General features: G+C 33.2%; 1 pseudogene; it reads left to right on the top strand.

The window, feature by feature from the left end:
- Positions 1-2,727: 2,727 nt before the first annotated feature.
- LOC116139279 lies at positions 2,728-20,239 on the top strand (annotated as a pseudogene).
- Positions 20,240-20,551: the final 312 nt, after the last annotated feature.

Here is a 20,551-nt window from a genome sequence, read left to right as displayed (position 1 = left end):
AAAAAATAACATCATAAAATTATCTCTTTATAATTATGTTGCAAGAAGTTTACCCAGAATACAATCCTCAAAGATGAAACTAGAGCCTAACAAAACCTTCTGAATCACAGAAGAAACTCTAGTAATAGACAAAAAAGAACCACAAAACCAACTTCACCATTCCCACTTTCATTTTCATTCAAAACTTTTCCAATTCTATGATGTTGATACTGATGATATAGTATCATGTCTAAAGCAAAAATTTCCTAAACCCTAATATTTTCACCATTATCATCAATTACACTAATCATTAATGATAAAACTTCCCTATTAAACACTAACATCTCCTTCTCTTCTCTCATCTTCTTCATCACTCCCATCACCATTAGACATCCCATTGCTCATAATATTTCCTTTCACCCCAATTTTAAACCTCACCTTCCTCTCTCTTCCTCCAATCACCCCCCAAACTTTGCTTTCTAGACTCAACTCCCCACCTACTTCCCCCTCCCCCCCCCACCACCCTGAATTCTCCCACAAACTTCTCCTCTTCTCACAAACACCTACTCTCAAATCCGGCAAAGCCGGTAACCATTTCGGAATATGCAATTCTTCTCATCTTATCTCCTTTCACCACAAGCCACCCTTTACTCAAAAGTTGTTTTTTTTTCCACTCTTGGAACAGGTTTAGCAAATGGGTTTTCATCCCTGTACTTAACAAAACATTTAAGCTCCTTCAAAACCCTAGAACTCAACAAGCAAGAGTTGCCCTCAATTTTTGAAGCATCAACAAAGCCCTGTATCAAATTGAGGTCATGGAGGGTGTTTACGAGGTCAAAAACGTTGGATTCAGTGCGGCGGGATGCATGGGAGTAGGATGCAGCCAACTGCCAAGCTCTTGAAGGTACTTTGGTGCGATCAAAGTTAGGGTTTCAAGGGATGAGTTTTGGGCGCCTTTAAACCCGAGTGATTTGCAGATCTGGGAAACTCCAATTCTCATTATGGAGAAAGAGAACTCATCTGGGGTGCTTGTAATTTCTTCGTTTGGTTGATTTTGCTTCTGGGTTTTCTGGTTTCGCGGGAAATCTTTGGTTTCATGGTGGTTTTTGGGGAAGAGATGATTGGTGAAAACCCTAACCCCTAATTGTGAGTTTAAATGGGGTTTTGTTTGTTAAATATGGGGGGTTTGGGGGCTTTTATAACTTAGTTAAATAGTTATTCAATCGAGTGAATAAAAGTCACCCTGAGGTAGAGAAATTGCCTCAGTCCAGTAAAATAGGAAAGTGACACTGTAGTCCCTGAATTCGCGCATAATTCCTATTTTAACCCCGAATCACTGCATTGGGCTATACATTTAAATTTCATTACTGCATTGGAAGAGTCTTAGTTTTGAGTTTGGTTTGGCCAAGAAATAAAACAAGTTTTAAGATAGAGGATTAATGTGAATGAAATTGATGGGCATACTATGCTACTATGCTGGTAAATTAACCAGTCCCTTTCATTGATTTCAATTCTTGTACCTATGTATAGCGACTTCAAAGTAGTGAGGAATGTGAATTTTAGTAATAGCAATTTGTGCTGGTAAATGTTACTATAACATTGTCTCCTCTAAGGTTATGTATTTGTTTGTGGTTTCATATCTTTTTGTTTATGATTAATTTTTGTGTGGAAAGAGTTTATTTTTTTAATTTCTATTGTTGTCGTTGGTTCAGATGGAAGGTCCAGATATGGATCATTCTTTAGTTGAAAGAGTCGGGCAAATGAACCCATAGAAGGTACTATATATGGGATGTATTATAGTTGTTTTATGATGTTTTTCTTGGGAAACGTGTTGATAGTTTTGATTTTTTCTGCTTTAACTTTTGAGTAATCTACACATACATCATTTTCATACAACATATATGGTAAGATAGATTGGCTAATTTAAAGTTAAAATTAAACTTTCACCCAATCACATCTTGCCAGATAATATTGTATGAGAATATTATATATGAATGATGTATGTATAGTATTATTCTTAACTTTTATACCTGTGCTAATTAGCCCCAAAATTTCCTATCAAAGGTTCGATATGCATGATGCTGCCTTTTTCTTTCTTTAATGTCATATGTCTTCAAGAAGCGTTTGGTTAGGGGGTATTTGACATTATTGGGGGTAGTGATCTTATATTACTTGTTAGCATGTTTGGTTGTCAAGTAATATAATACTTGATTACCCATTTGGTTGTCAAGTAATATAAGATATCGGTAATCTTCAAATACCAATAGTATTCTATTCTGACTATTGGAAGTAACCTGATTACCTCTATTTTCTTAGGTATTTTAAGATTACCAAGGTTATCTTTTTTTGTTACAATTTTATCTCTTATTAATAAAAATTTTGGACAATTATGCCCCTATTTTAAAAGAAATTTACATTAATATCATATTTCAATTTTACCCTTGTTTAATTAAAATTTTGGACAATAATGCCCTTATATTTAAAAAATTTACAGACCACCACTGCCACCCAGCCACCACCACCTACAGTAGGCCAACCACCACGGACCGCCGTTGGAGTCCCTAAAAAAGAACGAGATTCGGTGGGAGGCTTTAGGAGGCTTCGATATGGCAGTTTCCGGCCATATTGATGGCCGAAATCAGCCATATCAGGCCAGATCTGGCCATTTCCAGCCAGATCGATGGAACTAGCCGTTAACGGCTAGATTTGGCCTAATATGGTCGTTTTCGACCATCAATATGGCTAGAAATGGCCATCTCGGAGCCTCTTGGTCCCGGTGAGCTACTCACGGGGACTTTCGAAGACTTCCGAAGGTGGTTTACGGTGGCGGCAGGAGGTGGGGGAGATTTCGTCATAAATTAAAGTTTTATATAAGCGGGGGTGTTTTATCTAAATTTGAAATATTGGGGGTTAAAAAAAATTATTCAAAAATTAATAATAAAAATAATGTTATATTAAATTTTAAAATGGGACAATTTAGTAATTTAAATAACATACCCACCAATTTATTCCCCATAACCAAACATATTAATATAACATACCCACCAACTAACCAAACACATTTTCCAAAAGATTCCCAGTTATCTTCAAGGTAATCTATCTTTCCAATAATCCAACATTCCAAGTACTCTAATATTCTCCGAACCAAAAGCCTCCTCAGGGTAATCCACCTGTTCATAACAGCATGGATACATTGATAGTTGCAGCTTTGTCTTATGATTATGACGAGGTGTCCTAAGTTGCCAAGTTGATTAACTCTTATAGCTCTAGATAAATTAAGAATGTTGAAAGACAATTGCTTATTGGTTTTTTATATCTTTCATCTTTTGAGTTTTGAGCCACCGTTGGGACTTTTTTTTTTTTTTTTTTTTNTAAAAAATATTAACCTTAGAATCTATTTGAGCAAAAAATTGAGATGTGAATTGCTGGAGAAAACTAAGGCTCCGTTTGGTTGGTTTTTGGAAATACTATTATTAGTATTCCTAAAAAAGTTAAACAGTAAAATGCCCAAAAACTCACAATATTATTCAACTTTTTTTAAACTCCCTAAATTTGTTAATTTAATTAAATACCCGTAAATATTTTTTTTGAAATTGCAAAAATACCCTTAAACCTACATTATACCAGATTCTGGCCACCACTGCCAGAAGTTGGTCGGAATCTGATATAATGGCGCACTACCGGTTGAATCTGGCCGGTGGTGCATCGATCTAGCCTTTTCCGGCCAGATCCACGTTGGATCTGGCCGGAAAAGGCCAGATCTAAGGCCAAAGATCTGGCCATTGACGGTCAGATCTTTAGCCGTAACCAAACGTCAACGACGGCCAACATATGGTCGTCGTTGACCATCAACGACGGCCATATCTTTGGCCATCGTTGACGAGCAAATGTGGCCAGATCTGGCTGGCAAAGGCCATATCGGCGTACGATCGGCAAGATCCAACTGGTCATGCGCCGATACGGCAACTCTGGCCACCCTCTGGTGGTGGTGGCCGGCTGTGATTATTCAATGGGTAGGTTGGGAGTGTTTTTGTTAACTTTCAAAGTTTTATTATAGGGGTGTTTAGTAAATAAACAAGCATATGGGGTATTTTTATTAATTTTCAAATCCTACATCGTAATACCCGCTCAATTCAATTTTTTTTAACTTTTTTCAAAAAACTTTTCTAAAAAATGCAAAAAAGTGAACCGAACGGAGCCTAAGCTATGACATATATTTCTTCTTTCTAAACATAAATCTTAAGGGTGTATTTGGTTTAGGGAATGTTATATTATTATGAATGTTATATTAAAGAGAAGATAGGTTGACTTGAAGATTATTGGGAATGTTATACTAAATGGGTTTGGTTAGATTTGAATAAATTGTTAGGTATGTTATATAGATTACTGAATTGTCTTTTTTTTTTAATATTATTATTTAGATTATTAATTTTAATCCCTTACTTTTGAGAATTTAGCTAAAATACTCTCATAATAAAAATTTATAAATTAACAAAAAAACCCTATTCATTCAAGCCACTTCCAGTCGACAACCATGGCCAGAACGATCTGGTTGGTCGTGCATCAATCTGGTTGTAGATCTAGTCGGAATAGCCGTTAATGACAACGTTTGTGGTCATTAACTATCATGGATCCGACCATTTTTTATTAGATTGGTGCATGGTCAATCGAATCTGATCGATCGTGTGTCGTTCTAGCATTGGATATTGGTAGTTGGTAGTGGTTGACTGCCAATGGAAATCCAATCACTAGTCTTGGATCATTGTTTTAAAGTTTAAAAATTATTTATGTACTAAAATTTTATATATATAAGAATAAAATAGTTTACAATATTTTTGTAAACTGTAATAATTATGACTAAAATTATAATAAAATTAAAATTAAGAAATAATCTTAAAATACGTAAATAAAAAATAATAATATATATCAACCACAGTAATTGCTATTAATTTTAAAAGATTATATATTATTTTATACCTAACACCCCCTACAAAATCTTCCGTACAAAGATGGATTATACGTGTCAACATAGAGTTGTCACTAGATGAATCTTTTAAGTTGGATATATGTATGTGGTTATCAAGAAATCATATCCAAGAGCAGATTTGATGGAAAATCTGACACCTCAATTTTCCACTCAAACATATACCATAGTGGATCTCATCCTTCATCTTCAATCCATTTGAATGTTTTTTTCTTTTCNAACACATAAGCAAACACAATAAGTCAATAACATATAATACAAAACTATAAATACCAACCAAAATAAATAAATACATAATCACTAATAGTAATACACATAAACAAACACAATAAGTCAATAACATATAATACAAAACTACAAATATCAACTAAAATAAACAAATACATAATCACATGTTCAACAAAAAACATTTTTGGGCAACAAATGTTCATCCCACGGTAGGGGTGGTAGAGTCTCTTGATTCCACAGTCCCGGGATTAATTAATGGCACATCAAGATCATCATGCATCCGGATCATCATACACATCATCATCTACAAAACAATGATCAACTACTAATATTAATAAATGTAAATATATGAAATATTATGTTAACATGTTACTTGTAAACTCATATCCATATAGCCAAGTCCAAGTGCATATCAAAGAGTTTGCATTTTTTGGTCGAAGTGAGCTTCGATATTTGTTGAGCACTTTACTGCCAACACTAAAAGCGGACTCCGAAGCAACGGATGTTATTGGTATTGCCATGATATCACGAGTCATCATGGCAAGTACCAGATAACAATCACAATTGTTCTTCCAATGATCGATGATATCCAAATTCTAATATTTGACGCGATCAAACCTCATCTAATTCGAATTTCTTAGTGGAAATAAAATCACTCTCATAGATCACTCTCATAGTTGTCAAAATCCTGTACCATTTAAATAGTTAAGTGTCAAAAGTTAAAATTAAAAATAAACAATACTTTATTTATCACAAGAATATAAAAACTAAAAAGTATAGTGACTTACAGAAGAATGATCTACACGCCCACCAAGAGTAGGACCACTCGCAGGAGAAACAGCTAAAGGTGAGGCAGGAACTTCTTTGGAACATTGAGCCTCGTAAGCTTGAAAAAGCTTTTGCAAGTTATTCTTAACAACCTTCAACTGTCGTGTGGCAGTAGTTAAATCATAAACTTTCTTGAAAGCATGTTCCACAAACTAAAACTTGAGACGTGAGTCAAGAATAGTTGCAATCGTCAACACAAAACTATAAGAATCCCAATATTTTGCAAATTTTGGGATCATTTGTTCCACCATGCTTTAAACAACTTCATCCTCACTCATCCTCTCTTCAATTAAACGCAATTGAATTTCCCACACACATTTCAGGTACAAGTTTGCTATAGGATATTTGGAACATGAGAATAAAGTCGTAATATCATAAAATGGTTCCAAGAACTTGCATATCCTTGCCCTCCTATCCCATTCTTCATCTAATGGACAAAATTTATAACTGGGATCTATTGTTGATAAAGCCACAAACACAGGATGATATATTAACATCGTTTCAAGCATTAAAAATGTCGAATTCCATATAGTGGAAACATCCAATCTCAACCCCATTGAGCTTTTCCCCCCTATTTGTACAACAAGTTCTCCAAACTTGATTCTTCTAGCCTTAGTTGCTTTAATATATTTCACACTATCTTGAATCTTATTGAAAGTGACACTAGTAGCTTTTAACCCTTCTTGAACAATAAGATTCAAGATATGTGCTGAACATCGCACATGGAAAAATTCATCCCTACATAACAAAGCATTCTGCAAACAAAGCTGGTTCCTCAAAATATCCTCCATCCTATCATTAGTTCATTACTACTTGCATTATCCAAAGTAATTGAGAAAACTTTCTTTTCAATTCCCCATTCTTGCAAGAAAGTCATAATATTATCTGCCAAAACAATCCTTGAGTGTGGAGGAGAAATATGGCAAAAGTTCAGTATTTTACTTTGTAACTCTCAATCCTCATTTATATAATAAGCCGTCAAAAAAATATATCCCTCAGTTGTACCAAAAGTCCAAACATCAGAAGTTAAACATATTCTACTAGTAAGCCTCCCTAATTCAAGCTTAGATTTTTGCTTCATCCTTTCATATATTTTTAAGCAATCCACCTTAATTAGCGGTGTTCCTAGAATAATGCTTAAGCTCCTTACACACATATGAAAAGACTCTCATAGTTCATTGATTCTTCACATATGAATATGAATAATTATGTTGAATAATTGATAATGTCATATATTCATGATAAGTCTCTTGACTAATCTTTCTACTTTGCAATTTATGATCATGATCAATCAATAATTGCCCTACATCATGGTTGACACGTTTTGGACAATCTTCCATGTGACACTTCAAATTTTTAGTCCCATGTGTGGCACTACCATATGCATAAGTTTTATTGCATGTCTTATACCTCGCCCTCTCATTCTTATCTCATCAAAATATGTCTCAAAGTAATTCTAAACTTCTGATTTTTTACGTTTACTTCTAGAACTAGTTGCAAGAATACTAAAATTAGAAGAAGGTGGCATGACCTTAGAAGCATCGTCACTTGCTCTCACGTTAACCATATCCGTATCCATAGTCTCAGCATCCGCCATGTCAATGCTTGAGACTACAAAAAAATAATAATAATAATTTGAGGGGTTATACCATTTCAATGACAAGTAAAGGTTATTTAGTTGAACTCATTCCAGTTTTGAGATTTTTTTTACTAATAGTAAGAAAAATTGTAATAATAAGCTAGTTAATGCATAGTTTTGTTTGTATAAAAAAAAAGAACTCGGGAGCTGAAGATTATCCAAGCCTAATTGTTTTACAATTAATTCAATTAAAAAATTATAGCAAAATTATCATTAGTTGCATGACAGTGTAGACAGACATATGTTAATAAATAAATAATATATAGAAATCTAGGTAGGACAAATGATTTGCCAAATACATTATATAATTGTGAGAAGAAAAGAACCTTCTAGGAGACTAGGACTACGACTCCTTGATATCCTTCTAGGTACCTGTTACAATGCAGAGACAATGGAAGCCAAATATTAGACATCAAGCAAGGAAGGTTTTTACCCCAAAACAAAAACAAGTTATACTAACTAGTAACCCTCCGCGGACTAGGTGATCCAAGTGTTTTCTTTGTGTAGTCTCCAATTCTTTCTGAATTTCAGACCTTAAAGCATTTGTAAAATAGTTTTTCTCCTAAGTCCTAACTGATACCACACAAACCATATATTGTCTCTTAGAGATTTTTTTTCTTCAACAACTAAACACATAAACCAATGTAAAGTTCCTAAAATCAAACCAACGAATTTCTAATCAATCAAAATTCAAGTTTTCCTAAATAAACTAAATTAGAAAAATAAAAAATAAGATTGAAAAAAAGACATAAAATGCACAAAGCAACCATTGCTACGGTGCTACCACCAACAACACTATAAAACCCACACATCTCCAGTAACAATTAAATACAATTTGAAACCCACAGATTTCCAGTGACAATCAAACACAAATTAAAATCCACAAATCTCCAGTAACTATCAGACACAAATTTAAACCCATAGATTACTAGTGACAATCAAACACATTAACAATCAAATTAAAGTCAAGAAGCAAACCTTTGCCACTGAACTGTTGAAGATAGAGGAGAGGAGAGGAGAGGAGAGGAGAGGAGAGTGGGGTGTGCAAAGATGATAAAGGAATGGGCAACGACGGTAAGGAGACAGGGCTTGAAAATGAAATTAAAGTCAAGAAGCAAACCTTTGCTGTTGAACTGTTGAAGATGATAAAAACACAAAAATAAAAGCCAGCTCGAAAACAAAATATCAGAGAAGAAACTGACCTGGAAATTGATGAGAGATTCTGATGCCTTTGAGAGTGACGAACTGACGGTGGAGTAGAGTCTGGAGAGCAGATTGATGAGCGATTCAGAGTGAGTTCGAGTTTGGCAGTGGAGTGGAGAGTAGATTGATGGTGGAGTGGGGAGCAGATTGACGGTGGAGTGGAGTGGAGGCGTAAAAGTGTTGAGGGAAAAGTTGGGGATTTCAAATATTGCAATTTGGGGGAAAAGGAATGATAAAAATTCTTTTAATTTCTTTTTTTAACACAAACAGGTACCCACGAGCACCCGCAAGTTTACCCGCCTAACCCGTTGGCAAAACAGATCAGGTCAGGTACGATCAAAGAAAACAGGTCCAATTTCAAGCACTTGCACCTTATATTTTTTTCTTGGGTATAGGGTGGACCCGCAGGTCTAGATCCGTTTTGCCAGATCTAGTTACTTTACACTTGTTATTGATAATTTTTCTTATGATTGTCATTTCCATTTAGTTAATACAATACAAATTTGTTTCAAGAATTACAGTGCTCTTTCTCTGCATTTTTTGCCTATTGTGTTGCTAGGATTGTGTGAAATCGGTAGGGACTTCCATCAAATTGGTATTAAAGCCTTGTTTGGGTAATGACTAAATCGAAAATGGAACAAAAGGTTGATGGATTGGAAAAAGAGATGGGAAAAGTGGAGAAGGAAATGGGGAGTGTGAAGGAAGAACTGGGAAGCATCAAAGGTTACCTACTTGAGCTTTAAGAATGGATGAGGTTGAAGGAGGAAAGGGAGGCTAGTACTAGTCATAATAAAGGCAAGACGAGTAACGGTGAGCACTCAAACAGCTGCGACAACGACGTGGTTGATCGGACTAAGGAAACAGAAAGTTCAAAGGATGAGAGGAAGAATAAGAAATTGGAGTTGCCAGTGTTCAATGGAAAAGATCCTTACGACTGGACTTTCAAAGCTGGTCGGTATTTTATAGTCAATCATTATGAGGAAGAAGAGAAAGGGGAAGCTAAGGCAGTATGTATGGAGGGATGTGCTTTGAACTGGTATCAATGGGTTGAATTGAGGGCGCCAATCAGTTCGTGGGAAGCCTTTAAGGCTACTGTGGTTGCAAGGTTTAGACCATCCTTCAAAGGTTAGCGTACGAAGCGCTGGTGGCACTGAAGTAGACTAGCACAGTTACAGAGTATAGAGAAAACTTTGAGGCACATGCTGCGCCTTTGTGTAAGGTAGGGGAAGAGCTCTTGATGGGAGTATTTTCAAATGGGCTCAAAAAAGAGATAAGGGCTGAAATGCATCTAACCTAGCCCACTACACTGTTCACACTAATGGATCAAACCCATTGAGTGGAGGAGAAGAATTGAGTTTTGGAGAGGAACAAATCCAAAATGGTTAAGGCCCAAAATCCTAAAGTGGATCAGTACCCCGGGTCACCCTAAACCCGGATCCATGGCGCCCAAATACGTGGAGTCCATTTCCACGAAATACCAATTTAGGGCAAAATTTTGTCCCAAATCGATTTGACGACAAAAGAGAAAGATCGATGGAAATGGCAACTCTGGGCTTTAGAGGTGAGAATTTCTGGTGAATGACTGACGGCGAAATACAACATAAGAGGGACCAAGTGCAATGAAAAAATTTGGCCCAACCATAGATGCAAGGGCAAGTCACTACAGATTTTATTGGTGACAGATGAGGAAGCTCCGAAGCAGGAAGAACCCACCCCTGAAACCGATGAAGAAACCCCCATGGCAGGTAACCCCTTAGCCTTGTCAATGAATTCTATTGTGGGTATGACAACGGACAAGACTCTGAAGCTCAGAGGTCTGATTGGAGCTGAGATAGGGATCATTTTGGTGGATAGTGGGGCTTCCCAGAGCTTTATTTTAAATGAATTGGTGCGAAAGTTGGGTTTGGAAGTTGAGAAGGGGAAGCCGTTTAGGGTTATGGTAGGAAATGGATTTACAGTCAAAGGGGAGGGTATTTGCAGGAATGTGAGTATGAGAATTCAGGAGGTTGAGTTAAAGCAGGATTTCTTCCCATTTGATCTAATGGGACAGATATGGTGTTGGGTATCGCTTGGTTGAGCACACTAGGAGATGTGTGCTTTAATTAGAAAATTGTGACCATGGCTTTTGTTAGTAACGGGAAGAAGATAGTGTTACAGGGTGATCCCTCCCTAGTCAAGATCGTAGTCTCACTTAAAGCGATGCTCAAGACGTTGCAGAGTGGGGAGGCTGGGTATGTGGTAGAGTTTTGCTCCATAGAGAGTAGAGGTGAGGAAAAAAATGAACCAGTAGAACTTGGGGTTGCTGCCATTGTAAAGGAGTTTCACCGCCTATTTGAACATCCTAACAAACTACCTCCTAAAAGACCCATTAATCATTCCATAGTTCTCCAAGACAAAAGCCAAACCTCCTAACCTACGACCATACAAATATTCCTATGCCCAAAAAAATGAGACAGAAAGATTAGTTGGGGAGATAACGGTGACAAGAATCATCCAACCAAGTACCAACCTTTTTGCCAGTCTGATGTTGTTGGTAAAGAAAAAACATGACAGTTGGCGCTTTTGTGTTGATTATCATGCCCTCAACAACCTTACCATACCAGACAAGTTTCTTATCCCTTCCATTGACAAGCTGCTAGATGAATTGGTTGGGGCAATAATATTTTCTAAACTGGATTTGAAGTTTGGTTATCACCATATTAGAGTAAAGGAAGAAGATGTGCCGAAAATAGTCTTTAGGACTCATGGAGGCATTATGAGTTCCTGGTTATGCCCTTTGGATTGACTAATGCGCCCCCCCCCCCCCCTCCCCCCAAAAAAAAACCTTCCAAGCCTTAATGAATCCATATTCAAACCAATCTTGAGAAAGTTCATATTGGTATTTCTCGATGACATATTGATCTATAGCCCTAATCTAGAAACTCATCTCGATCACATGAGACATGCCTTCCAAATCCTTACCGAGAATGAGCTGGTAGTTAACTACAAGAAGTGTATATTTGAGCAGCAGAAGCTGGAGTACTTGGGTCATCTGATTTCCTCTAATGGGGTCGAGGCTAATCCTGCGAAGATTGAATCAATGCTATCATAGCCTATTCCACACACTATCAAAAGTCTGAGGGATTTCTTGGGGCTAATAGGCTACTACTAGGGGTGAGCGGTTCCGGGTACCCTGCACTTTTCCGGGGAACCGGAACCGGAACCGCACAGTACAGGTTCCCAAAAAAAGGAACCGGAACCGGAACCGCACAGTACAGGTTCTTCAATTCAAGGAACCGGAACCTAAAATGCAGGTTCCGGGTCCTTTACAGGGGACCCTGTAAAAAATCAATTACCCCCTATAGTTTAAAAACTAACAAAAACACCTTATAAGTTTACAAATAACACCCTAAAAAATTTTCGTTATTCATTCATTTGTGTCCAATGTAACTCATAACCGTAATCTCTAAGCAACGCTTGAATTCATCAATTCATCACAATTCACATAAAATTCGTCAATCAAAACCAAAACACAAACAATTATTCATCACAATTCACATAAAATAACTTCACCAAAATCATATTAAACAAACAACAATTCTTAATACTATACTAGCCTTGCCATTGCCAGGGGTCTATTTGATAAGTTAATAAATTATTAATGTTTATAATATTAATTTAATGTTATAATTGGTTAATTGGGTATTTATAATATACCAAATATAATTTAGTAATTTAATATTAGAAACAAGTATGTTATAATAAATAAGTGTCATATTCTACATGTAAATTGTAATGTTATATTAATTAAGTGATCATACATGTAAATTGTAATGTTATAATTAATTAAGTGATCATACTACAATGTAAATTGTAATGGTATAATTAATTAAGTAATAATTATTTAATTATAATGTAATATTATAATTAATTAAATTGTTAATCATTTAATTAAGTATTATAATATTGTTATAATAGAATGTTATAATTAATTAAATAAACTATACCATAAATTATATATAATGTTATATAATAAAATTATAATAATTAGTTAATATGTGCAAATTAGTAAATTACTAATGTTTATAATAAATGTCATAATCAATTAAGTAATAATTAATTAGTGTATGTTATATTAATTATATGATCATAATATAATAGTATAATGTATGTATAAGAATTAAGTATCATACTACAAATCTATATAATATTTATATTAATTCAATTTCAAATCATTTAATTAATAATAATGTTTATAATGGAATGTTATAATTGATTAAGTAATCATATTACAAATATATAAAGTAATGTTATAATAATTAAATTTTTAATCGTTTAATAAGTAATAATAGTATAGTAAATTACTAATGTTTATAGTAAGTATAAGTATAACTAATTAAGGAATATGCAATCATTTAACTATATAATGCTATAATAAGTAAGTGATTATAATTAATGTAATATAGTATATTATAATTTAATTGAGTAATTATTTAACTATAGTAAGGTTAATAATAATTTATAAGGTAATGTTATAATTAATAAATTTCTTATCATTTAATTAAGTATTGTGCTAATGTTTATGTAGTAAATTAGTAATTACTAATATTTAAAATATAATATCATAACTATAATCATATTAAGTAATATATTTATTAGTAATGTTATATTAATTATATGATCATACTATAATAGTATAAGTAATGTTATAATGAATTAAGTAATATACTACAAATCTATAATTAATATTATAATTAATTAAATTTCAAATCATTTAATTAATATACTAATGTTTATAATGGAATGTATAATTGATTAAGTAATTAATTACAAATATATAAAGTAATGTTATAATTAATTAAATTTTTAATCGTTTAATTAAGTAATGTAATAGTATAGTAGATTACTAATGTATAATGTATGTTATAAATTCATAACTAATTAAGTAATATGTAATCATTTAACTATTAATGCTATAATTAAGTAAGTGATATAATAAATGTAATATAATAATATTATAATTTATTGAGTAATTATTAACTATAAGTAATGCTTAATTAATGTTTTATAGGTAATGTTCTAATTAATTAAATTCTTATCATTTAATTAAGTATTGTGCTAATGTTTATGTAGTAATAGTAATTACTAATGTTTAAAATATAATATCATAACTCATAATCAATTAAGTAATTATTTAATTATGTAATGTTATATTAATTATATGATCACTATAATAATATAATGTATGTTATAATGAATTAAGTAATACACTACAAATCTATAATTTATATTATAATTAATTCAATCAAATCATTTAATTAATTACTAATGTTTATAATGAATGTTATAATTGATTAGTAATCATATTACAAATATATAAAGTATGTATAATTAATTAAATTTTTAATCGTTTAATTAAGTAATGTAATAGTATAGTAAATTACTAATGTATAATGTAATGTTATAAATTCATAACTAATTAAGTAAATGTAATCATTTAACTATATAGCTATAATTAAGTAAGTAATCATAATTAATGTAATATTATAATATTATAATTAATGAGTAATATTTAACTATAATGTAATGCTAATTAAGTGTATAATGAATGTTTATAAGATAATGTTATAATTATTAAATTTTTATCATTCAATTATATTGTGCTAATGTTTATATAGTAAATTAGTAATTACTAATGTTTAAAATATAATATCATAACTCATAATCAATTAAGTAATTATTAATTATGTAATGTTATATTATTATATGATCATACTATAATAGTATAATGTAAGTTTGTAATGAATTAAATAGTCATACATAAATCTATAATTAATATTATAATTAATTAAATTTCAAATTATTTGATTAATATACTAATGTTATAATAGAAGTGTATAATTGATTAAGTAATTAATTATAAATATATAAGGTAATGTTATAATTAATTAAATTAATCGTTTAATTAAGTAATGTAATAATATAGTAAATTAGTAAATTACAATGTTTATAAGTAATGTTATAAATTCATACAAAATTAATTATTATCATTTAACTATGTAATGCTATAATTAAGTAAGGATCATAATATATAATGTAATATAATAATATTATAATTTAATTGAGTAATTATTTAACTATAATGTAATGTTAATTAATGTTTATAATGAAATGTTTATAAGGTAAGTTATAAAATTAAATTTCTTATCATTTAATTAGTATTGTGCTAATGTTTATGTAGCAAATTAGTAATTACTAATGTTAAAACAAATATCATAACTCATAATCAATTAGTAAATTTAATTATGTAATGTTATAATTAATTATATATCATACTATAATGTAATGTTATAGTGAATTAACTATTAAACAATCATATATAAATTTTAATGTAATATTATAATTAATTAAATTTTTAATCATTTAATTAAGTTGTACTAAGTTTATAATAAAGTCAATTAATTAAGCAGTAATCAATAATGTAATACTATAATTAATTATACTATAAATCAATAAGTAATGTTATACAATATAATTAATTAAGTATCATTTAACTATAATGTAATGTTATAATTGATTAAGTATGATATTTAACTAGTAATTAAATTTATAATGTTTATCAATTTTCATATATAATTAATAATTACTAATTTATTATAGATATACTTAGAACTTGATAATTGAAGTAAAATAACTATATATTATTACTCAATCAAATATACTATTTTATTCAAATAATTCTTTTAATAACATTAAAAATGTAAAACGCTTTTAATTGGATATAATTCAAATTATTCACTTAATTGATAAACTTTAATATTAATGATTATAATATATTAAAGCTTTTAATATGGTGTAATTATATGTAATAAGTATAATTGTATTCGTTATTATTATTTATTAGGTTATTCTAAAAATTAACTTTTTATTTTAAATTTTTTTATATGTAAAATAATAGAAACTCCCTCATTATTTACATTTCACAAATATTTCATTATAATCCAGGTTCCAAAATAGGTTCTAAATAGGTTCCAAAAACAGGTTCCAATATAGGTTCTAAAACAGGTTCCAAGCAGGTTCCAAAACAGGTTCCAAACAGGTTCCAAACAGGTTCCAAACAGGTTCCAAACAGGTTCCAAAAAGGTTCCAAAACAGGTTCCAAACAGGTTCCAACAGGGTACCCCCTATAGGTTCCAAACAGGGTACCCTTTTACAGGTTCGGTTCGGTTCCGGTTCCTCGGGGTAAGAAACCGGAACGGAACGCCCAAGTAGCGGTTCCAAAAAATTGGAACCGGAACCTACCCGCACAGTGCAGGTTCTGGGTAGGTTCCGGTTCTGGTTCGGTTCTTACCCCGGTTCGGTTCTACCCGCTACCCGTGCTCACCCCTAGTACTACAAAAGATTTGTTAAGGATTACGTTCCATTGCTCAACCATTGACTCATTGCTTCGAAAAGATCTTCAAATATGAGTCATAGCCCAACAAGCTTTTGAGCACTGAAAACTACCATGACATCGGTTCTCATCTGGCTATCCCAATTTTAGCCTATCATTTGAGGTCCACAGGAACGCCTTGGGCCAAGGATGGGAGTTGTACTGGTTCAAAATAGCGCCCAATTGCTTTCCTTAGCAAGCATTTTCTAGTCAGTCAGGCAAAAGTCGTATATGAGGGAGAACTTATGGCAATCGTGTTCGTAGTTCACAAATGGAGCCACTACCTTATCGGGCATAAATTCATTATCAAAACTGACTAGAGAGTTTGTATTTTTTGACAGATCAGAGGGTAAAGACAGTTGAGCAACAAAAGTGGATTTCTAAGCTCCTAGGCTACTCTTTTGAAATCCATTATCAACCGAGCAGCTCTAATCAAATGGCCGACACCCTATCTAAAAGAGAAGAAGGCATTGAGTTAGCTGCTTTTTTTGTCGTGACCTTCTCAAAATTTGATGAACTTGTAGCTGAAGCATAGCAAGATGCCAAGCTCCAAACCATCATCGAAGACCTCCTGTTTGACCCCAATAATCTACCAAACTATAGCCTTTGTCGTGGTTGTCTACTCTACAAAAACAGGTTGGTCTTACCAAAATCCTCTAAGTTTATTCTTAAGTTGTTCAATGAATTCATTCCATTGCAGTCCAAGAGGTGGACATTCTGGTTTTTTCAGAACATATAAGAGGGTGATAAACCTAGTGTTTTGGGAGGGAATTAAGAGGGATATTCAAGAGTCTGTGTAGAAATGCTCTATTTGTCAGTTGAATAAAAAATCAGCCCTAAAACCAATGAGGTTACTCCTACTTTTACCCATTCCCACCCAAGTGTTTGAGGATGTTAGTATGGATTTTATATGGGGGTTACCCAAAGCCAAAGGTTAGGACACAATCATGGTGGTAGTGGACATATTCACCAAATACAATCACTTTCTTCCCTTGTGTCACCCCTATAATGCCAAGGATGTGTTGCTCTCTTTATTTCAAAAATTGTGAAACTTCATGGCTTCCCAAAGTCGATTATATCTGACTGAGACAGGGTGTTTATTAGTCAATTTTGGCAAGAATTATTTTAGGCAACAGGCACTAAGCTAAAGTTTAGTTCAGCATATCACCCTTAGACCAATGGACAAACAGAGGTCGTCAACCGATGTTTGGAAGCTTATCTACGATGCTTTTGTAGCACTCAACCTAAGCAGTGGCCACAGTGGTTGGCCTAGGCATAATTTTGGTACAACTCTATGTACCACAATTCAACCAAAATGACACCATTCAAAGCACTTTATGGCAGGGATCCACCCACTCTTCTCTGCTTCACAGACTGCCCATCATTGGTCGAAAAGGTGAACCAGCAAATGGCAAAATGTAATTCCATTTTGGATGAGCTAAAACATAATCTAACTGTCGCCTAGGGCCACATGAAGACAAATGCCGATTTACACCGCCAGGATATCACTTTTCAACTAGGAGATCAGGTGTTTTTGAAGCACCACCCATACTGGTTTAAATCCTTGGCCACCAAACTCAATGAGAAGCTAAATCCTTACTTTTATGAACCATTTACCATTTTAGAGAAGATTGGACAAGTCACCTACAAACTGGAGCTACCGCCAACATCTAAAATCCATCCTGTTTTTCACGTATCTCAACTTAAACCTACACAAGGACATGGAGCTCTACCATCCTTCCTCACCAAGGACATGGAGCTCCTGGTGCAATTTGAATCAGTGTTGGCAGTCTGCACATTAGTGGATGGCTCTCAAGAAGTCCTTATTCAATGGAAATTATTAAGAGTCATTAAAGGAGGCCCCCAACTCCTTGAATTGTTGGGACTATCTGTTAAATTACACTTGTTGTTGATAATTGTTCTTATGATTGTCATTTCCATTTAGTTAAGACAATACATATTTGTTTCCAGAATTAAAGTGCTCTTTTTCTGCATTTTTTGCTTATTGTGTTGCTGGGATTGTGTGAAATTGGTAGGGAGTTCCATCACTAGCCTAGTAAAATAATGTTTAAGTCAAGTAAAAATTGTGCATGGATTAATGAGAATTTTGAACTAATCTTCTTTGTCTAGGTTTTTTGTCCTATAAATCTTCTGATGAAAATTTCAAGTCAATGAAAGCTGATGGTCTTTGTTAGCATACCATATCTCATATATGTTAACAATATTATTTTATAATATATTGTTAATGTAGCATATTATTGTTTTCTTGTTTAGATTGACTAATGGTTTTGTAATGCCTATAGATATAAGTTTTGTTTTATATGTGATATCAATATACCATTTATCTTAATTTCTCAGTGTCTTTGTTGCATATAATAATTTTAACTTTGGCATGGTCGTAACGATTTTAACATTCATTCCATGGTCTTGGTGCATGACATTTTTGGTTTGAAAGTATCTCAGCTATATCCATGTCGTTTGAATATTTTTGCCTCTGCTAGGATGATTTCTTTCCATTCTATTTGTCTTGCTTTCCTTCTAATTGTTCTGATCGATATGGATATTTTAGGGACATCGTATTGATAGAGAGTCCAACGGCCTACTTTTGATGGGCAGAAATATAGGGAGCCTGTAAAGCGAAATCGTCATGTAAAGTACTAAATCCATTTTGCAACCCAGTTGATTAAATGAGATGGTCTAGATCATTTTAATTGTTTGAAATTATGTCATATACTTCTTGAGAGTCTTAGCCTTTGAATAGTGCATGTTAAGCAATTAGCCTTTAGCATGTTAAGCAATGTATCAAAAGCATTGGGCATCGATCTCCCGAGAAAAAGCAAGGGTTAATTCGTGCTCCTTTTTCAAAGGTAACTGCTTTAGTAGATAATGAATAGCTTCTTTTGGGATTTGAGGTCATCTGCGCAAAGCATTAATGTGATTGTATATTTATTTGTTGTTGATTGTAGGTGCTTCATGATGACTGTAAGACTGAAAGAATCATATTCGCTTAGCACTCAGGTCTCGAGGCTTCCCAAGACGCCATAACTGAATATCGAATGCTAAGTCCTATGATGAATGGATGCTCATGGATTGAATTGCAACTACGTACTAGCTGAAAGCATCAGGTACCATGAAACCAACTGAATTGGAATGAGTTGAGTAGCTTTGACAGCCCTATTAGGTACTCTTGCATAAAAAAATATCTTTTTTTGAGTGGTGACACAAATATATTGATTTGAGAACGGAAGCTGATTTTCCATGTTTGGTTGATGAGAAAACTAATGAAAGGAAAACAAACTTGATTGACCTTTATTCTGACTATATTTCACCCAAAGGAAAAATAAAATTCATGGCTTCTGATGTATACGTTTCTTCGCTGAACTGGATTTTATATTTTCTCATTTTTGAATGAACTTCTGAGCTTAAGTTGAAAAAACAAGGGAGACAAGTATACAACTTCTAAGCTTTTAGCTTTTGTATCCTGCAGCATAGTTCTTTTTTTTTTGGATAATTCAGAAATAAGTTGGATTTCTTTGGGAAAAAAGGTATTGTTTAAACAGTACCTAATTTGATAACTTGGTTTCATGCAGCTCCGCGTCCACTGTGCTGAAGCTCTAGGCACTCCTATTGTTGGTGACTATAAGTATGGTTGGTTTATGCACCGGAGATATGGAAGCAAATGCCTCATGCCAATGTCAAGCCCACGAATGGTACACCGTAGAAGTTGCAAAGGCCAGAAGGTCTAGACATTCAGAAGGGAAGTGTCTTATCCAAGGTCCCCTTGTTACATATCTATTGTAGAGAGCTTGTTCTTCCTAACATCACAAAGTTCCTTGATGTTCAGAATCAGAGCTCAAAAAACGTGTATCCGATGCTTCGCTCGAAGCCGGATTTCCTTCACTTCATGGCATTGATGCCCTCTCAATTGAAAATTAGTCTGAATATAATGTCCTCATATTTAGTATAACATATGGTTGTTTGGATTTTAGAACCTAATTACTGGTTTTGGAAAGTTTTTGGTGAATTTCTGATATAGAATTAATTAATTCCCAGCAATAGAATTCAATTTTTTGCATTTTAGACTCGACACAGGCCCATCTAGGCCCATTCAATTTTTGTATTATAGATTGGACATAGGCCCATATCAATCTTCAGTAAATACTTTTCGGAAATATTTTTGCATTGTTGAGTTGGCTTAGGCCCATCTAGGCCCATATCAATCATCAATAAGAACTTAATTTAATCCTTCTATTTTGAATTATCAATTTTACTTTTTTAG

This window comes from Pistacia vera, unplaced genomic scaffold (assembly GCF_008641045.1).
Source record: "Pistacia vera cultivar Batoury unplaced genomic scaffold, PisVer_v2 Contig35, whole genome shotgun sequence".
Classification (NCBI taxonomy): domain Eukaryota; kingdom Viridiplantae; phylum Streptophyta; class Magnoliopsida; order Sapindales; family Anacardiaceae; genus Pistacia; species Pistacia vera.
Note: the sequence above shows the minus strand (reverse complement) of the source record. Positions and strands in the feature narration are given on the sequence as shown.